The sequence below is a fragment of the Trachypithecus francoisi genome, unplaced genomic scaffold, assembly GCF_009764315.1.
Source record: "Trachypithecus francoisi isolate TF-2019V2 unplaced genomic scaffold, Tfra_2.0 Lachesis_group3, whole genome shotgun sequence".
Classification (NCBI taxonomy): domain Eukaryota; kingdom Metazoa; phylum Chordata; class Mammalia; order Primates; family Cercopithecidae; genus Trachypithecus; species Trachypithecus francoisi.
In genome coordinates, this window is record NW_022681468.1 from 13864853 (window position 1) to 13887887 (window position 23035).

The 23035-nt window shown below is 52.5% G+C and overlaps 1 protein-coding gene across 4 annotated transcripts in view; it reads left to right on the plus strand.

The window, feature by feature from the left end:
• Window positions 1–23035, plus strand: part of ITPK1 (inositol-tetrakisphosphate 1-kinase) — a 184361-nt gene that overhangs the window by 77353 nt on the left and 83973 nt on the right. The window lies entirely within an intron of this gene.

Here is a 23035-nt window from a genome sequence, read left to right on the forward strand (position 1 = left end):
CACGATGCAATCATAGCACACTCTAGCCTTGAACTCCTGGGCTCGAGTGATCCTCCTCTCGCTTCGTCCTCCTGAGTAGCTGGGACTACAGGCATGCGCCATCACGCCCAGCCTCTAATTGGTTTTTAAGTGCTGTCATACATTTCAGGGAGACTCTCCACCCACTTTGCCCCATCCTGGTGATTTGCTGTAGAGTCTTCGTCATGAGGCAGGGGCGGCATAGCCTACTTCCAGCCTCTCAGTCTGCGGCAGTGCTCTTCAGGGTCACCACAGGAGTTGAATTAAAAGGCCACTCTGACCTGGCCTCTGTGGTTTCCTGGTTGGCTGCATGGACCAGCCCTCAGGCGCTGTGGGAGGCAGAGCTACTAACTGTCAGGGATAGGGGCCTGAGGGCTTGCCCAGAGGCCAGAGGGCTTACCCAGAGGGGTAACTGGCCCCTACTTATTTGTGAGATTTGTGAGAGGTGAGGCTTGGAGGTTTGGTTTGATCTTAATGCTCTGTGCCTGCAAGGGCCAGGAACCAGTGCCTGGTGACTTGGAACTAAGGCACAGACTTCCATTTCAGGCTCAAAGGCAGCATGGCACTGGGCTGCAAAGTCAGGGATCTGGTTCTTTAAGGTAGATCTTACAGGAGGGAGACCTTAAATGCCCCTTTCTTCCTGATCTGACAGATCCTAGAGCCCTGGGGCCTGCCCTGGCCAGGATCCCTGGTGCTAAACCCTGTCAGGTTGGTGGGGAAAGGGCATTTAAGGCGCTTACCCTGTTAAGATGTACCCTAAAGAACCACAGCCCTGACTTGCGGCCCATGCTAGTCTGTCACGATGTCAGGGGTTTTTCTTGCTTCTTCCTCTTCCTCCTTTGCTAGCCTTGGTGCTTGCGGTGGCCTTTCTGGCCAGGCCATAGACAGAGGCCACACCCTTCTTCCCTCTCTGCTGCGTTGCTGTCCCCTGGGCCACTGTCCTACCTCCTCTGAGATCTACAGCCCCACAGAGTTGGGTGATGGTTGCCACTGCATTGGTCAGTTCTGCGTCTGGGTCAGTCCCAGGGGCTTGCATGGCCGGCTCTCAGTCCTTTTCCTGGGGGGTCCTGTGGCTCACCCATGGCCCTCGAGTTCCAGAGTTTCCATCTGCTGCCAGGCCAAGTGCAGCATCCTCACCAGGGTCACAGCCAAGCAGATGGACGCCAGTGTTCGGCCTAGGCTTTGGTTTAATTTTTATGCTGGACTTTCTCAGTAATCGCCAGCACAAACTTATTCATGGTCCCTTCCTTGTGTCTGGATTTCAGCTTTCCCATCTCTGCGGAGGGGTTGGACCAGATTACACACGGGTGACTCAGATATACCTGGGCCTGCGTGCAATCTGTTTGGCCCACACAGGAATGCTACATTCTTTCCTTTGAATTTGTTGCCCGTATTTAAGCTGATTGCCCTTAGGCCCCACCATTCTCTGTTGTCCCACACCACCAGCCTCCTGGTTTACATTTGCCCCGCGGGCGCTTCGGTTTGTGCCCCTCCATTTGCTCCTAGGGCTCCCTCCTCACCTCCCCACCCCCTCTCCTACCCAAATTCCTCAGTACCCTCTGGCTCTGTCTTCCCAGGGTGATGGGACTGAAGAGGAGGGAGGCTAGAGCCTAGCCATCCACAAGCCGGGTTCCAGAATGGTTGGATTTGAGGACTCTGGGGAAGGGGAAAGATTTTTCATTTGCCCAGAACTCAGGGTAGTGGACTTGGGGCAGTAAAGGTCTCGGGAACAGAGTTGAAGCCGGAACTGTAGGAGGATGCATACTGGGGCCTTCAGGTGGGCGGCGGAAGAGGAAAGATGGGGTTGTGGTCTGGGAAGGGCCCCTCACAGGAAGCCAGCCCTGCCACTGATGAGGGCAAGGAGAGCGGTGGCCTGGGCATGACGTGCGCCTGGAACATGTTCCTGGTGACAGCGCTCCCAGCCTTGGGGCTTAAAGATTGTGGTGTAATCCAAGCTTGTTTTAATCAAGCCACAGATAAGAATGAGCCTCCTCCCAGCCAGGCTGAGGCTGGCTATGGCCTGAGTGCACATTCCTGCCTGGTGCACTTTGTTCTTCTTGTAGGTGGGGCTGGGCAGGGTGGGGGGCGGGGCGGGGAGGCTGCCCTGCTGCCTTGGACCCAGGATGGCATTTCCCCTGCTTGACAGGGACACTTGGAATTTCCTGTTGGAAACAGCCTCAAAGGAAAGAGTGCCTGATGGGTTGAGCCTTGAATGTGTTCAATGCTTTCTGCAGTGACTCCAGAGAGCACTGGGCTTTTGCAGTCTCCACGCTGCTGTCTTTGGCTTTCCCACTGGTATTTCCTGCCCTCAGAAATCCACCTGCCCCACATCTCTTTTCTCCCCTTCTGTCTGTGCACATAAATTGGGGTGGATTTCAATCCGACCTCCTTAGCTATGTGTTCTTGGGCAAGTTATTTTGCTTCTGTGAGCCCCAGCTTCGGGTTCTGTGTGTGCTGTGAAACCACCTGTGGCCCACATGACCAGTCCTGGGTCAATATTTTTTTTACCAATGACAAGAAGTTTCTAAGGGTTTTCCCCAAAGTGTGGACCGTGGTGGGGAGCTGGCAGTAGCTGGATGAGAAAGAGTTTGGACTTCAAGTCAATTTGTAGAGTTAAGATTGAAATTTTTTCTTTCTTTCTTTTTTTAGACAGTCTCGCTCTGTCACCCAGGCTGGAGTGCAGTGGTGCGATCTTGGCTCACTACAACCTCCGCCACCTGGGTTCAAGCAATTCTCCTGCTTCAGCCTCCTGAGTAGCTGCGATTGCAGGTGCACACCACCACGCCTGGGTAATTCTGAATTTTTAGTAGAGACGGGGTTTCACCATGTTGCTCAGGTTGGTCTCGAACTCCTGACCTCAAGTGATCCACCCACTTTGGCCTCCCAAAGTGCTGGGATTACAGGTGTGAGCCACTGCAGCTGGCTACAATGGAAACTTTAATTTCCTTCTCCTTGTCTGAGGCCCTTCTCCCTTTCTTTGCCCACCAGTTCTTCCCTCTGAGTGCTGCAGCCACCCCACAAGCCCCAGTGCCCTGTTAGGCCCAGCAAGACATGCAGGTGGGGCACTGGTCTGAGTTCTGGATCTTTGCTTCAAAGCTGTGTTAAGTCCAGCTCCACCTTGTTCCAGTTCCCAGCCCTGTCCCTGTTAGGGGTATCCAATCAGCACCCTCAGAACTAGAGAGATCGCAGCCTCAAAGCAAATCCTTTTGGCAAATGGCTGCATGTTTTTTTGTTGTTGTTGTTGAGACGGAGTTTCGCTCTGTCGCCCAGGCTGGAGTGCTGTGGCCGGATCTCAGCTCACTGCAAGCTCCGCCTCCCGGGTTTACGCCATTCTCCTGCCTCAGCCTCCCGAGTAGCTGGGACTACAGGCGCCCGCCACCTCGCCCGGCTAGTTTTCTGTATTTTTTTTAGTAGAGACGGGGTTTCACCCTGTTAGCCAGGGTGGTCTCGATCTCCTGACCTCGTGATCCGCCCGTCTCGGCCTCCCAAAGTGCTGGGATTACAGGCTTGAGCCACCGCGCCCGGCCAATGGCTGCATGTTAGGAGGGTTTTGGTGACCTGAACATGTGCCAGGCATGTTCTAAAACCCCCAGCATCAAGGCCCACCCAGGGATTAGGATCGAAACTGCTTGGCTGGGGAGAGAGGAACTGTTTTTGTTCTTAGCCACTTTCTATTCCTATATGGCTATCATTCACTGAGTGAATGTTTATTAGAACAGCAGGGTGGCAGAGTAGAGAAAACGTGTTTCCAGTTTGCTGTACCTGTGTTGGAATCTTGGATTTGTTACTATGAGATTCAGCGCACTTGAGTCATTTGTTCTCTACAAGGTTTATTTCCTTACCTTAAAAAATGACTTGATTTGTACCTCCTGCAGTGGGCGTGGTGAGGACCGGGTGAGAGGAAGTCTGTGAGGACCCAGCATGACACCTGCACATGGCAGCTGTGTGGTAGGCAGTCACTACTATTGTCATTTTGTAGGTGGCCCTTAGGATTAGACACCGTGGGGGACACAGGCTGGGTGAGATAGGGTCCTTGCTACCAGGAGCATATGGTTAACAGGGGGCTGCAGGATAGATTTGCTGTGTTTTGGGAGTTCCTAGCATCTGAACCCCCTCCCAGCTTACATCTGAAGATTCTCTTCCATATGTATCTTGGAGGCCAGACAGGAAGGGCCAGGAACTCTTGTCACCTGTAGTGCTAGGTGCAGGCACAGGACTGGGGCCTGCCAGCCAGGCCCGCCCCCTGGTGCTGGGATTCAGGAAGCAGGACAAGGAGCATTCATCATGGTGGCTCAGTGGCAGAGGCAGGTGCCAGATGGGACTCTGTGCCCTGTGTGTCCAGGTGTGGGCTGGGCAGGGGTCCTTGCCTGCTTGCCGCAGGGTCCACTTTCACTGTGCTTCTCTGGGTGAACGGCCTCCCTGGCAAGGGCCGGGTTTCTGAGCGTGGCTCTCCCAGCTTCCCGTGTTTTCTGACCTGCACAGTGGCCTTTTAGTGAGGTCCCTCGCTGCTCAGGTCAGCCTCAGGAAGGTTCTGGTGCTCACATCCCGGAACCTGCTGGTCTCTGGGCCTCAGAGTAACTCATACTGAGAGGAGGGAAGGATGCCCAGGCAATACTGTGCAGAGAGAGCAGGGTTGCCACTTCTGGCTGCTGGGAAAAGTCAAAGAAGACTTCTTGGAGGAGGGGGCATTTGAAAGGTACTTTGTAGGACAGAGGGCCTGGCCCGGCCGGGTGGCAGCCTCGCCGTCACCTTATAGCCTCTTTGAAATGTAAATGATGCTAGTGCCTGTGGGATAGGGCCTTTGTGAGGAGTAAACGTTGGAGGACAGCGCCTGGCCAATCGTTGATCAGTATAGCCCCCTCCTGTCAGGGGATTAGGTTCATGGCAGTTGTATAAGACCAACCATCTCCCCGGAAACTCTGTATTGATGGGGAGTGGTAGAGTTTTATTGGAGAGCTTCTCTGAGCTCAGTGCATAGACATCCTATCTTGTTGAATGTGCACAACACTTCGAGACGTAGGTAGGATCCTTCCTTTCTTGCAGGGCAGAAGACGGGGCCTTGGTGAGGTGAAGTAGTTCCCAGGGTCTTCCATCCAGGTGATGGGGCCAGGACCTTGCTTCTAGTTCTGCCTCCCAAGCTTGGCTGTTTCCTACAACCGCATAGGGCCCCACCCAGAGGGAGGTAGTCACCAGAGAAAGAGAATGGCAGTGACCCAGAGGGGGCACAGAGCTACTTCCTGCTCAGGGAGTGCCGGGTGGCCTCCTGCAGGAGGGCAGGGCGGGATTGAACGGCCCCTTTAGAGAAGGCTGGGAGCTCACCAGGTCCTGAGGAAGAGGAGGGACTGCGTGCAGGAAGCCTCAGGGCATGAGCCAGCTTAGCATTTGGGGGAACTCCAAGTATTTGGTGTGTACAGTGTCTGTGGGGTGCCTGGGCAGAGGTATTGGGCTGAGCAGTGTGGCAGGGCACCATGTGTGCTCTGGCCAGGGGCCTGGACCTCATTCTGTTTGTGATGAGGGCCCATGCAGGTGGGGAGTGGCAAGGTGGACCACAACCACCTCTCCTCCACCTCCTCTCCCCTCCCCACCGCTGCTCTGTCCTTGTACCCCAGGCCACAGTGAAGGACACTGGGCTGAGGCCCTGCTTTCATAGGAGGAAGCAAAGCCCTGCTTCATGTAGCTGAAGCCCAGGCTCCCCATTGTCCACCCTGACATAGACTCGTTGAGTCCTCAGTTATCTGGTCTGTAAGTGGCTATGAAGTCTGTCTTGCTTCTCCTCCCAGAGAAATCATGAGGCTAAAGAGCCTGCCAGATGTGTGGATGTGTGCTTTTCAAGAGTAAGGCAGTTTCACCAAAAAGAACAAAACATTGGCTGAATTCATAGAAGTGGCACTGGGCGTTCTTCCCATCAGCCTGAGTTGGAGGTGGGGTGACTCCCAGCAGGGGCTGGCAGGAGCACCCGCGTGCGCTCTGACCTCATCCGGAGTTTCCGGGTGCCCTGCACAGCGGGACACCCTCTGGAGGAGGCCCTGTGGGGAGGGCAGAGGGCCAGTAAGAACACTCAGTGGCCTTGGAGAAGCGAAGGTGCCATTTGTCCCCTCCCAACTACCCTGCACTTCGTGTACCGAAACTGACAGCAAGGGAGACTTGGCAGGGAGAACTCCCAGTTTAGCTCCTCAAGTGTTGTTGAGGTTGAATACTAGCCTGACAACTTGCTGACCTGCTGGTGGGTGTGGGGCCGAGACGGCTTCAGTGACTTATCACAGCAACCCCGTGAGGTGTAGGTGCATCCTGGTCCCCCATTCAGTGGTCACAGAAGCACAGTAGGGTTTAAGTGACCAGCCAGGTCTGCAAGCAGCGGATTCAAGATTCCACAGTCTGGGGGTCTGACACCAAGCACCTTTGGTTTGTAAAGATACAAAGGCTCCAGCAGGCACAGGGTGGAAGAGGAGGTTTCTGTTTTTGATTTTGTTTTTTGTAGACAAGGGGTCTTGCTGTGTTGCCCAGGCTGGTCTTGAACTCCTAGGCTCAAGTGATCCTCCTGCCTTGGCCTCCCAAAGTGCTGAGATTACAGGTGTGAGTCACCATGCCCAGTGAAAAAAGAGGAGGCATCTTGTTGATATGGATTGGGAGAAGGTTGAGTAGCTGAGAAGGCAGAGAGAACAGCTTCTGTAGAACAAGGAGGTGGGGGGTGTTTCTGGGTATCGTGAGCGTGGAGCAAAGGGGAGAGGGAGCCCAAAGCATGCTGGGGCCAGAGCCTGCCCAAAAGGCCTGTGCCCTGAACTCTGGGCATCATTTAGTAGGAAAGGGGAAGTCAGTGGTGTGCTCTTGAGTTTGGCAGCACCCCTGTGAGAGCTGGGCGTATGCAGGTGGACACTGTAGCCATGGCAGCAGAATCAGTGGTGGTAGCAAAGGGAACTTACTGCCAACTTGGGACATCTTTTGGGGCTCAGTTCAGAGAAAAACTGAGCAAGAAATAGGTCACAGGTTTTAGGAACAGTATTAGAGTATCTTATTTTCTGGCATGTCCAGGAAATGCCATTTTCCACTGGATGCATTTTTTTAGATGGTTGCTTGGAGCTTATGTCTTTGTCTTAAGAAGAATGGTTTTCCAGTTTTAAACAGGTTATCTGGCTGGGCGCGGTGGCTCATGCCTGTAATCCCAGCACTTTGGGAGGCCGAAGCAGCTGGATCACTTGAGGTCAGGAGTTCCAGACCAGCCTGGCCAACATGGTGAAACCCATCTACTAAAAATACAAAAATTTACTGGGTGTGGTAGCACACGCCTGTAATCCCAGCTACATGGGAGGCTGAGGCAGGAGAATCACTTGAACCCAGGAGGTGGAGGTTGCAGTGAGCCGAGATTGCACCACTGCACTCTAGCCTGGGCGACCAAGTGAAACTCTGCCTCAAAAAACAAACAAAAAATAAATTTAAAAACCCCACATATATCCCACTCTTTTTTCCCTTCTAAAAGAGAGTATATGGATATAATTTAGTCATTTTTTCTTTGTTATTTATGATTGTACAATTAGAAACAACCAAACATTAAAAGGTAGGGAATTGATTAAATAAATTGTGCTTGATTTACCTTTTAATCATAATGCTTTAGAATAATATGTAATGTTGGCTGGATGCGGTGGCTCACACCTGTAATCCCAGTACTTTGGGAGGCTGAGGTGGGCAGATCACCTGAGGTCAGGAGTTTGAGACCAGCCTGGCCAACATGGCAAAACCACATCTCTACGAAAAATACAAAAATTAGCTGGGTGTGGTGGCGCACGCCTGTAGTCCCAGCTACTTGGGAGGCTGAACGTGGGAGGCAGAGATTGCAGTGAGCTGAGACTGTGCGATTGCACTCCAGCCTGGGCAACAGAGTAAGACTCAGTCTCAAAAAAAAAAAAAAAGGAGGAAGAATATGTCATGTCACAGGAATATGTTCATTATAGTTTGTTAATTAAAAAGTAGGATCCAGATGTTTGTGTAGTATAATTTCAGTTTTAGCAAAGATAAATATTAAAAACTTGGAGGGGTATGTTATGTAATACAAATGTTATGGGCTATCTCTGAGATTAAGTTAAAATTTTTTGATCCCTGAGTAAATAACTGGGGATGTAAACATCCCTTACAATGGACATTAATTTGATCAGAGAAAAAAGACAGTTTCTTGAAAAGCTGCATTACTTTATAGACACAACTGGTATCTTTATTCTGCCTGAGTCTTACCATCTCCACTGCAGGAGGCAGCTGGGTCACGTTCAGGGTTCCTAGGGCCCCACGTGGCACTCCTCTGTCTTCCTTGTCTTCAGCATCCAGACCACACCTTGTCTGGAAGCTGAGTTTGAATCTCAGCCCCTGGGCTTGTCAGTGGGAGTTCTTGAGTCTTGGGCTTGGCCTTGGACTCCTGTTGTGAAGTGGGAGCCAGCCTTGCAGGTGGCTGCTCAGGTGAACATGTAAGGTGCGTCTAGGCTGCTCGGGCCTGGGGCTCATCCGGAAGCTTACCTAGGCCTTCAGCCAGTGGCTGCTGTTTATTCCAGCAGTGAAACCCAGCCGTCATATTCCTTTAAATACCTTTAATAACTCTTACCACACTTTGAATTTTCAGTGAGTTTGACCTTGACTGTCTGTTTAAAAGAAAGGCAGACACACACCCACACATTCACCATCCATGGTGAAATGCAGGCAGGATCTGGCATCCTGGGCTGAGAAGTGCTGGTCTCCTCTTTTCCTATCAACACTGCCCTGTTGACCATACAAAGGGCATGGAGGTGCCATTGTCCTGGGGTCAGGGGGTTGGCAGGGAGGTTTGCTGTGACTCAGGAGCTTCCTGTGTAGGCCCCAGGGATTGGGACTGGCCTGGCTCAGAGCAGGAGCCACCCAGGGAGCAAGGGAACAGCCTCCCAAGGCCTTCCTGGTCCAGCTGCCTGGCCCTGCGGGCTCTTCTGAGGACAGAGCCCTGACAAGTGAGGGTCAGTGCCCAAGAAAAAAGGAGCATTGTTAGGGGGTGGGGGCTGGGGGAACAGCCAGGGCATTGTCGCCTAGCCGGGAGGCTCTGTGTGTTCCGTGGCTTTAACAGCTCTCTGACAGTCACAGGCACTGAGCTTTGGGGCTTCTACCCCTTGACAGCAGGTAGGTCCCTTTTTGGCAGCTGTCAGCATCTCTCAGCCCTTCCCTGCTCTGCTTTGGGGGGATTTTTCTTGGCATTTCCAAGTTCTGGGGGCCACATCCTCCCCCACCCTCCCCTGCAGTATTGAGATGAGTGGGAGAGAATGTGGTGTGGGTTGTTGGTAACGATCCCAGAGCCCAGAGAATAGGGGCAGTGTTCCTGGGGGAGAGCCCTCTCCTGGCCCCTGGGGTGCTGAGCCTGATGAGTCATGAGGGGTGCGGGCCTCAGAACGCTGGGGAGGCTGGCCTGGGGTTACGGGGTATGGAGAGGCTGCCACCAGCAAGCAGCAAGAGCTGTGGGGGTCAGATGGGGCGCGTGCTCCCACCAGCCTCTCGGAGGAGGTCACGTGTTTGTCATTGTTGGCTGTGTCTGATGTGCGGGAAAGCAGCCATGAATACTGAGGAGCCTGTCACGTTTGTTCTCTCAGCATCTTTGGTTTATCTTAAACCTCAGTGAGATGTTTGCAGGTCTTCCCACGCTGTCACAGAGCGTGACCTTGTGGCCTCAGCCACATGCCCTTTAGACACTGCAGTCCACTGCACCATGTGGGCCTCCTGGAGCAGGGCTGGTTGCTACAGGAGGGGCTCCTCCCAGCAGGACAGGGACAGTGTTCCTCCGGTTGTGGCCTCTGCTCCCCGTAGCTCCCGAAGTTATCGACCTTGGGCTCCTGGGGAGGGGCAGGTCTCACTGACGCCACCATTGCCTTTGTAGCCCTTTCTTAGAAGGGGTGGCCTTGGGCTTGGTGAGTACTCCTCCCACCTGTTTCCAAACTCTGAGGATGCTCCTCGGGAATGAGAAAAATACAAGTTAGTCATCAAATGCTGGAGTCAGGCTGGGAAGAGGCAGCCACTTGGCACCACATACATCCACCTGGGCCCACCACCCTCAGCCCAGGCCTTGGACCTCTCTGGGCTCCTGGCTAGGCCCCGGGCCCAGCTGGTTTCTGGTGGGAAGTGACAGGCCCAGTAACTGAAGCAGGAGGCTCTGGTCCAGACTGACCTGGGTGGGTTGAAACCTGCCTCTGCCATCTCCTGGTACCCAGGAGGGTGAGGCGGCTGTTCATGGTGTTGCTGGGCACCAGGCCCTGGGCAGCCGTGGTTGTTTCCATCCTGGGCCTTCTGCAGCGCCTAGTAGACCACTGCCTCCCACTCACCGGTGTCACAGCAGCCAGATGGGTTTCTGTGGCCTGAGCCCCCTCCCTCCCTCCCGTCCTATTTCCTAGACAGTGTGGCCTCTTTGGCCATTTGTTGACCTCGCATTCTCCTTGGCTTCTCAGTGCAGAATTTCCATAGCACATTAGTCTACACTGGTGATTTGGGGCTCTCTGGTGTACATGTGCAGATATACACACCCATGGGAGATGAGGGAGGCGTTCCATTGTCCTTCAAGGCTCAGCTTACCTGCCATCTCCTTTGAGTCGGTTTTTGACTGCCCAGTTTGAATACCTGTGCCTGCCTTTGTGTGTTCGCTGTACTCTTTTGGGTCATTCTGGAAGAGCCTCCATTTTATTTTGCCTCACTGGCCCGATTGCCAACCATGTCTGCCCTTGAGGCCATCCCTGCTGCCCTGGTGCAGCATTAAGTCCACAGCGAGTGCCTGGTCTCTATTTGTTGAATGAATGTCTGCAACATAATGTGACCAAGGTCCCACAGATCAGCAGCCTAGTGAGCTGAGAGCTCAGGTGAGCTCATCTGTGTGTTTCAGAGGGGGCAGTGGGCAGAGGACAGCAGGCTGTTGTCCTGAAGCCTCTAGAACCTAGCGGAGAAAAGGAAGGACCCAAAAGAAGGAGGTGTGTGCACCCTATAGGACTTGCTTTTTAGGTGCAGGTGCCCAGAGGCTAGGCCCGTCAGTGCTACCTGGGGTAGGGCTGGAGAAGGGAAGGCCTGCCAGGCTCCATAGGTGGCAGGAGGGCCAGGACCGCTGTTGGAGGGAACCACTGAACCCTCGGCCCTACGGTGCAGGCCCACATGGGGCATAACCCCCTGAGCAGTGGCGCTGCCCACTGCCCATGTGTCCTGGGGCCATGCCAGCCTTATCTGCTGCTAACCTGGCTTCTTCACCATCCCTCAGTGGGCGCAGCTGCCGCTTCCATCTCAGTGTCTGCTTCTCCCTTGCTTGGTGGGTCGTTATGTACCCACTTAGCCGTAGGCTTTCCCTGAGTCCTCACCTTCACGCGGGATGTGGGAGGTCCCAGGGGCCCCCAGGCAGCTCAGGCTGGCCTGCCCTCTAGTGGGGAGCAGAGCAGACAGATCTCCCAGCCTGGGGGGCCAGCTGTGGTGGAGCCTGCCTCCCCATTCTATTCTCAGAGAGGAAAAGCACAGGAGTACAGGAGTGAAGGCACAGACTGGGCAGGGGGGCCAGAGTGGCCCTCTGAGGGGGCCTTTAGGGCCCCCGGAAGAGTTTTCTGGGTCAGAATCAAGAGCCTTTTTGCATTCTGTGAGCCCAGTCACTTTGCCTCTGGTCGGGGTAGGTTTTCCAAAGCATCTTCCTGCTCCAACAGGGGGTGGGGGTGGTGGGGGTAGTTTGCCACAGGAACTCCCAGCTGCTGCAGGTGCTGTGTGGCTAAAGCCACCTCCCAGTTCAGTGTGCTGAGGGCAGGATGTGGGGGAGGGCACCTAGGAGGAAGGTGTCGGGGCAGGGCTTACCAGGACCCACGGGGAAGTATTAGACAGCTTTTGGGATTACACTTTGGATAGGGGGCTGCAGGTCCCCAGCATCAGAGCCCACTCTTTCTCCCCCATTCCTGAGTTTGGAGAAAGGCTGCCAGCTGGTGCCTCACCCCTACCCCTCACCAGAAGAGGTCCTGTGCATGCCCCCTGCCCCTCAGTCCCCAGTCCCGCAGCTGCTGTGCAGTCCTGCTTCTCTTTCTGCCTCCTCCCCTGCATCATTCCTGCCGTGGCTGTAGACCTCTCCACCTGGCTACCCCTGTGCTGCCCACGAGCCCTCCTGTGCTGCATCACACACCCACACTCACATGCACGCACATTCACACATGCCGTTCTCTTCCAGGACAAACCCTCCCTGGTTCCTGAGGCCCTGGGGACCAGTGGGGGTGTGTCTGTCTCTCTCCAGTGCCTCTTTCTCCTCTCTGCCTTTCCTTAGACACGTACCTTTTACCTCCTGTCTGGCCTAGCTTCCTCCATGAAGTGCTGTTTGGTTTTCTCAGCAGGAGCCTCCCCTTCCCAAGGCTTCCGCTGTTCCTCTGCCAGTCTTGCCCTGGGGCCCTCACTCCCGGGTGGTCACTGTTGACTGATTACTCATCAGTGTTCCCTCTCTAGACCCTGGTTCTGATGTCCATGCCCAGCAGGGCCGGCCCAAAGGAAGTGGTGGGAAATGTTGGGGAGAGTTGGCTGCTGTGGGGCTTTGAGGAAGCCTCCTTCCTTCTCTGGTTAGGAAGTTATTGCAGCAAGGCAGGGCAGCCCTGCACACTGATCCAGCTTTTCTCATTCTACTCTTTTCCACAAGGCTCACAGGTCACACGGCTGCTGCCTCAGAGTCACTGAGGCACCGCTGTGCCAAGGCACAATTGGTTTATGTTAATATCACCCACCCCAGGAAACCTCCCTTGACCCCGTCCCTAGGTCTGGCTGAGATGACCGTCGGTCCTACTCTCATCTGTAGGATTGCAGGAATAACAAATGACACTTAATCACAGGCCTCTGAACAAAAACTGGGACCCAACAAATTTACAAATTTGAGTGTGCTGATTTCATTTGTAGACCCTGGGAAAACCGATGCCTGTACCTTTCCCAAGCCCTGGCAGGGCATTGGCACAGATCTGCTATCGCCCTGAGTCTCTGTAGGGGTCTCTGTGTCCATGCCTTCTCAGCAGCTCACAACTGCTGCCCAGGGAGATGAAGCCCACATGCTCCTTTGCCAGAGGAGAAAAGGGCTGGCTTTGCAGGGTGCGTGATGCTGGCCTTTGTCACCTGTTTCCCTGAGCAGCTGCTCAGAGCTGTGGAGTACGCTGCAGTCTGCAGAGTGCGATGGCCCCTTCCTGAGTCCCAGCGACTCACCAGGGTCACAGCCAGAGCTGGGTGGATGTGTGCCCTCTAGATGAGGCTAATCGGAAGGTATTCAAGGGCATCAAGCTGCCCCGCCCAGCTTGGTGTGTACATGGTCCCGGGGGACTTCCTCCCATCCAGGGTGGGGCAGGTCAGATGTGGGTCAGTAAATTTCTGTGACCTGGCAGCATTCTCTGGAATTCTCCCAAGTGAGTATGCAAGAGTTTCAGCGTTCGCTTCCTTCCACTCTCTGCACATCTCTATGCAAGTGAACATACTAAAGTACCTGAGAAGTCCTGCAGCAAAGCTTCTGCTTAGCTTGACACAGCCGAGTCTTTGCAAACGATTTTGAGTACTGAACTTCCCCTTTTCAAGAAATGTTTAAGGCCGGGCGCGGTGGCTCAAGCCTGTAATCCCAGCACTTTGGGAGGCCGAGACGGGCGGATCACGAGGTCAGGAGATCGAGACCATCCTGGCTAACACGGTGAAACCCCGTCTCTACTAAAAATACAAAAACTAGCCAGGCGAGGTGGCGGGCGCCTGTAGTCCCAGCTACTCGGAGGCTGAGGCAGGAGAATGGCGTAAACCCAGGAGGCGGAGCTTGCAGTGAGCTGAGATCCGGCCACTGCACTCCAGTCCGGGCGACAGAGCGAGACTCCGCCTAAAAAAAAAAAAAAAAAAAAAAAAAAGAAATGTTTAAAAAAAAGTGAATGCTTTATTATTATTATTATTATTTTTTTGAGACAGAGTCTTGCTCTGTCGCCCAGCCTGGAGTGCAGTGGCGTAATCTTGGCTCACTGCAGCCTCTGCTTCCTGGGTTCAAGTGATTCTCCTGCCTCAGCCTCTTTAGTAGCTGGAATTATAGGCACGTGCCACCATGCCCATCTAACTTTTCTATTTTTTGTAGAGACAGGGTTTCACCGTGTTGCCCAGGCTGGTTGCAAACTCCTGACCTCAAGTGATCTGCCTGCCCCAGCCTCCCAAAGTGCTGGGATGACAGGCGTGAACCACTGCACCCGGCTGCTTTATTACTATTATATCAAATACCAGCTTGGAAAACTGCCTCAAGGAATGCTCTCTTGGGACTGGAAAGCAATGAATATAGAAAGAGTACAGCTTCAGGGCTTAAATAATAATCTGTGCAGGCTTTGTAGGAATTTGAGTCAGAGTTTCCCCTCCTTATTGTTAAAAAGGATGCATAGAAAATATTTTTGACTTGGAGAATTCTTTGCCACCTGTGGCCGGGGCTGCCAGTTGCCATTCTGGGGGGAACATGGAGATAAAGCAAACGTTGAAATATGTTTTTTGTTGTCAGCAAAAATAAACATCCCAGGCCGGAAGCCAGGGCATGGAAGGGGAAAAGTTTGGGGACATGAAGTTGGAATCCCACTTGGAGATGGGCACTTATTCTCATACCACCACCTCTTGGAGCCAGACCAGGAGGACTTAGGGGGTCTGGGGCCCTCGTTAAAGCCCAGGCCCCCGGGTTCCAGACAAGGGAAATGATGGCTCGAGGTCCCAGAGCAAGTCAGTGCCAGGCTCTTGACCCCAGCCCGCTGCTCTCTTCGAAGCATCATGGTTTCCGAAAATCTTATCTAAGTCCCTTGTTCCATGAGGCCATAAAAATGGCAACTGCCATGTATGAAGCGCTTACAGCCTGTACCAGGCAAGGTGCTGACGCCTCACCTGTGTTAACTTCCACAGCGGTCTCTCCAAAGGGACTGAGGCATCTAACTCCCTCACTCATGGCCCTTTGCCAGCTTCCCCCACTCTGAGGACACTGACTTCTAATCGTGCCCCCACCTCTTTGTCCCCTGTCCCCTGTACCCATGCTGGCCTCCTCTGCTCGGGACCCCTGCACTTGCCTTCTTCTTAGTTCAGAACATTCTTCCCCAGGTCTCTCCTGGGCCTTCTTCTTGCCCAACCCTTCTTTAGAGAGGCCTTGGATTCATTTGCCAGTGCTGCTGTCACAAAGGGCCACAAACTGGGCAGCTTAGATAGCAGAAATGCACCCCTCCCAGTTCTGGAGGTGACAAGTCTGAGATCCCATGCAGGGCTCCTTCCGAGGCGGCGGGACCTGTACCAGCCGTCTCTCCCTGCTGGGGGTGGATTGCCGGCCGTCTTTGGCGTTCCCGGGAATGTAGGAGTATCACCCTCATCTCTGCCTCTGTCTCCTCACGATGTTCCTCGTTTGTGGGGGTCTATGTCTAAATTTCCCCTTCTTATAGGAGCACCAGTCATTGTGGACTAGGGACCTACCCTGCTCTGGTATAACCTCATCTTAACAAAGGTCATCTGCAAGGACCCCATTTCCTAACAAGGTCGCGTTCTGAGATACTGGGGCTTAGGACTTCAACATACTGTTTTTTGGGAACACAGTTTAGCCTGTACCAGGCCTTCTGACGAGTGCCCCCCTTTCCCATCATGCCCTCTGCACTTCATTGATACTGCAGCCCTTGGTGGCACCTGCAGTCACTTCATTTACTTGTTTGTCTGTCTCCCACACTAGGGTGTGAGTGTGAGCACTGAGGACAGGGACCTGGTGGTCGTCTTCACATTGTGTCTTCAGAGCTTGAGCAATGCTAGGCACAAAATTACTATGTTCACTTAATTACTCAATGAATGAGTGCATGAATGAATGAATGAACAAATGAAAGAAAACAAGTCCTGTTGTCTTTCCCATCCATCACTCACACAAACTGAGGCTTTGAGAAAACCGGAGCAGAGTAAAGAACAGGCTTTTGTGTGTGATTCATGAAGCAGTAACGGTTTCTCTTTTATTTACATCTTGGATAAAGGGCAGAAGCAAGAAGGGTGGCTATGACTGCATTCTTGATGTTTTCAGCATTTGTCAAGTGGGACGTGTCACCTCATTTTATTTTTGCACATTCTCCAGTCAGCTCTACTGAGTGTAAATGCGGGGTGCCACTCTCACACCCTCAGTTCCCACGTTGGCAGTTGGAAGGGAGTGCTGCATGCATTGCGCGCTAACTTCGTGCTTACCATCTGGGAGGGAAGTTGGGATCCAGGTGGTTCAGTCCTGGATCTGAAATCCTCTGTGGGAAGTGCAGAGAGACAGGGTAGCTGGGTGTCTGGAAGAGGGTAGCAGCCTTTGAATTCATCTGGCCGAGAGCTCAGATAGAAATCGATCCCTTGCCACAGCACGTGTTCAGCTTCGGGACAGTCAGATGTGGTGCACCGAAGACAATCGGCTGGGGACTGTCAGTGGCTTCCTCTGTTACCCTTGCCTTGTCCACTCTCTTTGGACCTGGGAGGGTCGGTGTCTGTGACTGTCCGATCCTCTCTATGCTTGGCTCTAGAGGAAGGGGCCTGCAAGATGCTCATGGCCTGCTTGGGAGGACAAGGGTCATGCCCAGGAAGCTATGCTGGTGACCAAAGGTGGTGGCCGTCTCCTGCCTTGTATGTGCTTGTTGTAAGAGCCATGGCATCTTTGGCCCACAGGGATCGTGGTCTGCCAGCTTGGCTGAAAGCGCAGCTGCCTGGTGCTTGTGTGCATTTTGAGCTTCCTGTGGCCCATGTCTCCTCTCTACAAGGTACACCCTGGTACTGAAGCTAGGGTGGCTCGAGTGTCCTTGACTACTCTGTTGCCCAGAGACGGCTTGCTTTTTCTTACCCTGCCAGGCCCAGGGCATGTGTGGCTTACTCCCGGGCTGCTTGGGACATCGTGGAATTCTTTAACCAGGAGATTCTCACCTCCCCCACCATACCCTCCAGAGTCCAACACAGACATAACTAAGCTCAGGGTCCCCAAGGGTCTAGGCCCCAGGTGGAGGTAAGGGGCGGGCAGTGTGAGGTGTTGGCTGTAGGGAAGGGAGTGGTAAGAAAACATGGGCCTGCCCTTACTCTCAGTGACCTTCCACAAGTTCCCTCATCTCATCCTGTCCTCATTTTTTTGGTGCAAAGCAGGGATAACATGTCCTTGGAGGGTGGTTATGGAAATGCCCAGTACATACTGTATGGATAGGTGAATGGCACGAATCTCTCCAGCCTTGCGGAATCAATTCAGACCATGTTTGCTGGTTTCTAGAACAACTGGGCACGGTGCCGGGCCACACAGGGGACATGGGGAGGAATAAGACATAGTCCCTGTCCTCAGGGAGAGGGCACAGGCTAAGGAGAATGCTCTGCAACTCATCAGTGGTGTAAGCTCAGTCAGCTTGAGCCTCTCTGTTCTCCCTGAGTAGGCACCACTGTGAGGAGGCAGTGAAGTGTTCTCAGTGGGAGGGAGGAGCCACAGCCCCACCATCGTGCCTGGGACGCTGAGGCTTAGAAATGCCGAAGCTGAACCTGAAGGCGGTTGCCATTTGGCGTTGGAGGTGGGAGGTCCAATGGGAACTGTGATTGATGAGGTTCCGGAGTGTCCGAGAGCTGACACCTGCTTGGGGAGGGTGCCTGCAGGGGGCCTGCTCTGGCCCAGGCTTGGTGCTAAGGCTTCACCAACACGGTCTTGTGGAATGCTGGTGGCAGCTGTCATCGGCTCTATTGTACCAGTGAGGAAACAGTGTCTCCAGGGGGTTGAAGATCACTGACTGAAGGCCCAGGTCTGCCCACAGCTGCCTCTGCTGCTCCATTGCTTCCAGTACTTGGGACTTGAGTTCCAAAGCCATCCTTGGCATAGGCACACAGTGAACAGTGCCTGGGGAGAGATTGTCCTGGCTGGAGAGCTCGTTAACAGGCTGAGCAAAGGTGTTAAAATAGGCTGCCCTGTACCTCTGGGAGTTGGTTTCCTGGTCATGTCACAGTCCAGTGGAGACTGGTGGCTTCTCCAAGCAGTGACTCAATCTGGGTTCACTCCATCAGGTTATTCTGTCATCCAGTGTTTTTCATCAGCCACATGAATGAGGTCTAGGGAAGGCATGCTGTTCATCATACACTTGAACTAGCTTGGCCTGGAAGCACCCACTATGTCTGCTCCCATTCTGTTGGCCAGGACACGTCCTGTGGCTCCTGTGCACATGCAAGGGAACTAGGGCATGTTGAGTGTGTGGCTATGGGAGAGCAGCCTCCGGGTTTGTGGCTGGAGCCAGCAGATGTGTGAGCCCACAGTGCCAGTTTCCCACTGAGGTCCTCTCAGTGTAGAAAGCCAAGCACCAGCCCCTTTTTTTCCCCACTGCACTCTAGGTGACTTGGAAAGTACTGAAGCCTCAGGCCAGATGTTGGAGAGAGGAAAGACAGGATTCCTCGGGCACTGAGAGCAGGGAGGGTTTTTCAGTGAGCCCCTTGTGCTCAGCCAGAGCAGCTGGGTCAGGTGGCCCTGGGTGAGCCTCAGGTTGTCATGTGTGCCATTTGGTGGGAAAGGGCAGTTGGACAGCAGTGAAAATCATTTCTGTTTTCTGTTGATGACTGTCTTGCTCACTCAGTGGCTAGTGCATGGGCTCTGAGATCTGCGGAGGAGTCCTGAGAGGCACATGTACACGGTTGTCCACGTGCATGCACATGTTGTAGACGTGTCCCTGTGTTGGAACATCTGGAGTGTGGTTCTCCAGTTGTGTAGCCCAGAGTCTGCCTCCCTGGCCTGGCCCCTCCCAGCTCCTTCCTCATTAGCTATGTGGAGGAAGGCGAGTTGCCTTGGTGTCCCCATCTGTACAATGGGAATAATAATTGGCTCTGCCTCACGGGGTCATTGAGGTGATTAAGTGAGATAGTTCATGCAAAGTGCTTAGAGCTGGGCTGGGTGCACAGAGGTGCTCGATGGCTGTTAATTATTGGCTGGATTTGAATCTAAGCCTGTCTGACTCTCAGACTTCCAACGTGTGTTCTTCCTAAAGACTGCTTGCTCAGTTGGTAATTTACAAACTTGCAGTAAGTAAATAAGACATTTTACTGGTTTTAAATTTCCAGGAGCACATGATGAGAGGTCTCCCTTTCACCCTGGCCCACAAGCCCCCTGGTCCTCTCCCCTGTGGTGGCTGCCACTCTGACCAGTTTCTGGTGCATATCCCCACATACTCTGTGCATATCCAGTAAGATCTCACTTAAGTCTTTGATAGGTTCTTGAGGACTGTGACTTTAAACAAAATATATAATGAAACCAATTTTTTTCTCACTGTTATAAAAAAGTGACACTGAAGGAATTGATGTTATTTGAGGACCTGCTGTACAATTCAGTTGATGCCGCCCCCTCCAAGAACCTATCCCCAATGTTCAATGAAGACTTACTGTACAGGCAAATGTTGATTTTGTGTAACCCTTTTTTTCCCTCCCCATACATATTCTAGTGTGCTATAGTCAGTGATCGGCTCCTTCTTGGAGATCTTTCCATGTCACTACAGGAAGCACTCCCCGCTCTCTTCTGCATGGTCTTCCACCATATGGGTCATCATAAGTGATTCAGTCCCTTCTTGTTGGACTTTTATTTAGTTATTAATTTTTGGTGATTACAAACAGTGCAGCAATGTGCGTAAGTGCATATGTGGGTGAGTTCACCCTGTGGGATCAGCTCCTGGAAGTGGGACTCCTGGATGAGAAAGGTTATGCATTTAAATTGTGACAGATATTACCAACTTGCTGCCTGTTGAGATGGTCAAATTCACATCCCCCCAGACCTGGCCGACACAGCGTGTTACCGTCTCTCTGACTTTCAACAATCTGGTGCATAAAAAAATGATATCCTAATGTAGTTATAATTTGCATTTGTTGTATGAATGAGGTTGAATATTTTCTTATATGTTGGGAGCCTTTTGTAGTTAATTTTCTGCACTTACGTTCAAACATATCTTTTTTTCATGTTTTCTGTTGTGTTAGGTTGTCTTTTTAAAAAAATCAGTTTGTACGATCTTAATTATATTTGAGAGAGATTAGTCATTTGTGATATCAGCTGCAAATATAATAATGTGGTGTTCTTGGTTAAGAGGATTCATGACCAAACCATGGATTTTCCTTAAATTGATACATAAATATAACTAATTCTCCATCCAAGTCCTATTCTTTTTTTCTTTTTTTTAGACAGGGCCTCACTCTGTCCCCCAGGCTGGGGTGCAGTGGTGCAGTCTGTGCTCAAACCATGCTCCTGCCTCAGCCTCCTGAGTAGCTGGGATGATAGACATGGGCGTGTGTGCACCACCAGCCTGGCTAATTTTTGTATTTTTTTAGAGATGGGGTCTCACTCTGTCATCTAGGCTGGTCTCAAACTCCTGGACTCAGGCGATCCACCTGCCTTGGCCTTCCAAAGCGCTGGGATTACAGGCGTGAGCCACCGCTCCCAGCTCCAAGTCCTATTCGTAAGGGTGTATAGGAAAAATAAATGAGCATGACTGGTCAGGAAAATTGTGAAAAATGGAGGACCTAGCTCTTATTGGTATTAAACTGTATTATGAAGCTATTGTAATTAAAACAGTGTGGAAAAAAGAAAACCAAACCAAATCAATGTGGTATTGATGCAAGACAAATTAATGGAGAGTCCAAAATATGTGGGAATTATGAAAATATTGGCATTTGAAAACAGTGGGTAAAAGATGGGTAAGTAAATGTTGTTGAGACACTTGAGTGCCCATCGGGAAGAAAACGTACACAGATGCACACCTCAGTCTTCCACTGAAACAACTCCTGGTGGATCCAAGATCTAATGATAACAACTTAAACTGTAAAAATAGTTGAGAAAACCATGGGCTGATTTAAAAAACAGTCTAGGGAGCAAAGATCAAAAGATGAAAATATACATTTGAATTACATAAAAGTCAAGATTTTATGCCTGGCGAAACCACCACAACTAAACTAGAAAGACAACGACGTGGGCGGTGCTAGGCCTTACCACTGCCTGCTCGCCCCACAGCCTCCGTTCCTGCCCTTGTTTTCCAGGTTGGGGTGCCAGTGCCAGGCCCTTCAGCTTGGAGAGTTTCGCGAAGCTGACAGTGGTGTGCTGTGTCGGTGGCTGGCAGGATGGAAAGACCCTGATTCCAGCCCTGGACAGGCTCTGGCTTCCTGACCTAGGTGGCTCTCAGGAGATGGTGTGGTTGAAAACTTGAGGCCTGCCAACTAGGATTTCAGAATTGTCCTCTTCTCCTGGAGCTGGGGCACGTCTGGGTTGGCAACGCTGTGTTTGTGGGTGCTTCCCTGCTTCTGGCCCCCTCAGATTGTATCTCGGATCACGTGATAGCTCCTCCCAGCCTCACTCCCTGCACGTCAGGAAAGGACGTCCAGCCGGCTGTGTTGTCGGCCCACTCCCCTTCCTGATGAAGGCAGAAAGCTCAGGAGCCTGTGTCCTGGAGCCACAGGGACCTGGGGGTGTTGGGGGAGATTTGCTGGTTATATAGCCTCAGTTCGGTTGTTTTGCCTCTTGACTTCCTTGCTTCGTGTGTGAAATGGCGACAGTGGCCTCTGCCTCCTAAGGACATGGAGTTTACGTACTTAGGAGATTAGGTCTGTCATTTGCTCAGTGCAGCACCTGGAATATGATAAGGGCCCCGGTAGTTCTGGTGGAGGTGATGATCAGAATCATGCCGGTGGAAAGCCAAAGGAGGCCAGAGAACATTCAGCCTCATGTGAGGAAGAAAGTCCTATTTGCTGACACCAGTGCAGCATAGTCAGCTCTAGTCACAGAGGGAAGTAATCGACGGCCGGCCCTGGCTGTGTGCTCATCACGACTATAGGAAGGATATTTCTTTACCCTCACTCCGCAGGCGAGGAAGCAGGCATGGGGAGGGGAGGGATGTACCCTTTCCCAGGCTGCACAGCTGGAGGCTCAGCCCCTGCCCTCTGACCCCTGGGCATCCTTCTCCCTGGGGAGGGAGCACCTCTGTGCTTGAGGTGGCCTGGGAAGAAGAGCATTGGCCAGCCATGGAGGAGTGCTGCGGGCAAGAGGATTCTGCAAGTTCCTTCCTCCAGGCCTGGCAACAGGAGGTTAATGTGTGGGATCCTCTCCGCTCTCCCCACAACACACACAGAGTGCGGTCAGGCTTTGTTACGTGGCCTCTGATTCCCGCCTTGCGGGTCCAGATCTGCCAGCCCTTTTATGCCCCCCCTTTTTTTCTTTTTCTGCCAGCCTGTGATTCATACTTCCCCCCGGGACAGGACTAGATTGGTGCCTGGCAACAGAGGGAGGGGTTAGCTCCTATCAGCTCTAACTGTAGCCTCTCAGGTGCCACTGTGAACAATAACACAGATGAAGCAGCCCCTTGGCCAAGACACATGGATCGAGGGACTCATCTGGCAGATTGAAGGGACTGCTAGGGGTGAGCTTTCCTGGGATGCTGGGGAGTAGCCACGTCCGTGATGTGGCTCTATGGAGGCTCCTGCCTTCTGCTCCTAAGGACTCTGACAAGTTATCTTCCTCTTACAGGATAAATCCCCATTCCTCTCTCATCCAAATACTAAACTACAATGTGAAAAAAATCACAACTAAATTCCGTTCTCAACCTTGCAGTCACCTGCCGGGGCCTGTTTGCCTTAATCTGCTTTTCTCACCTTCCCTTTCCCTTCCCTTCCGTCCTTCCTTTGTTTCAACAAATGAAAAAGAAAAGCTTGGGGTAGGGGGACCACCTATTTTATAAGGACAGATTAGGTTGTGCCGTATACCAACAGCCTCAAAATCTTAGCTGAAAACCGTGGGTTATTCCACACTCATGCCACATGTCCACAGGGCCAGCTAGAGGCTCTGTCCATCTTGTTCACTCAGAGATCCACAACTGAGCAGCCGCATCTGGAAGGTCGCTGGTCTTGCACCAGAGGGGAGAGAGGGCTCTGGAGACCTCACTCCTGCAGTTACGGGCTCTGCCCAAGAAACAGCATGTTCTATTTTCACTCACAGCTCATTGGCCAGAATGAGTCACATGATCACCCATTTACCAGGGAATCAGGAAGTGCAGTCCTGCCTTGTGTCCAGAAAAGGGGC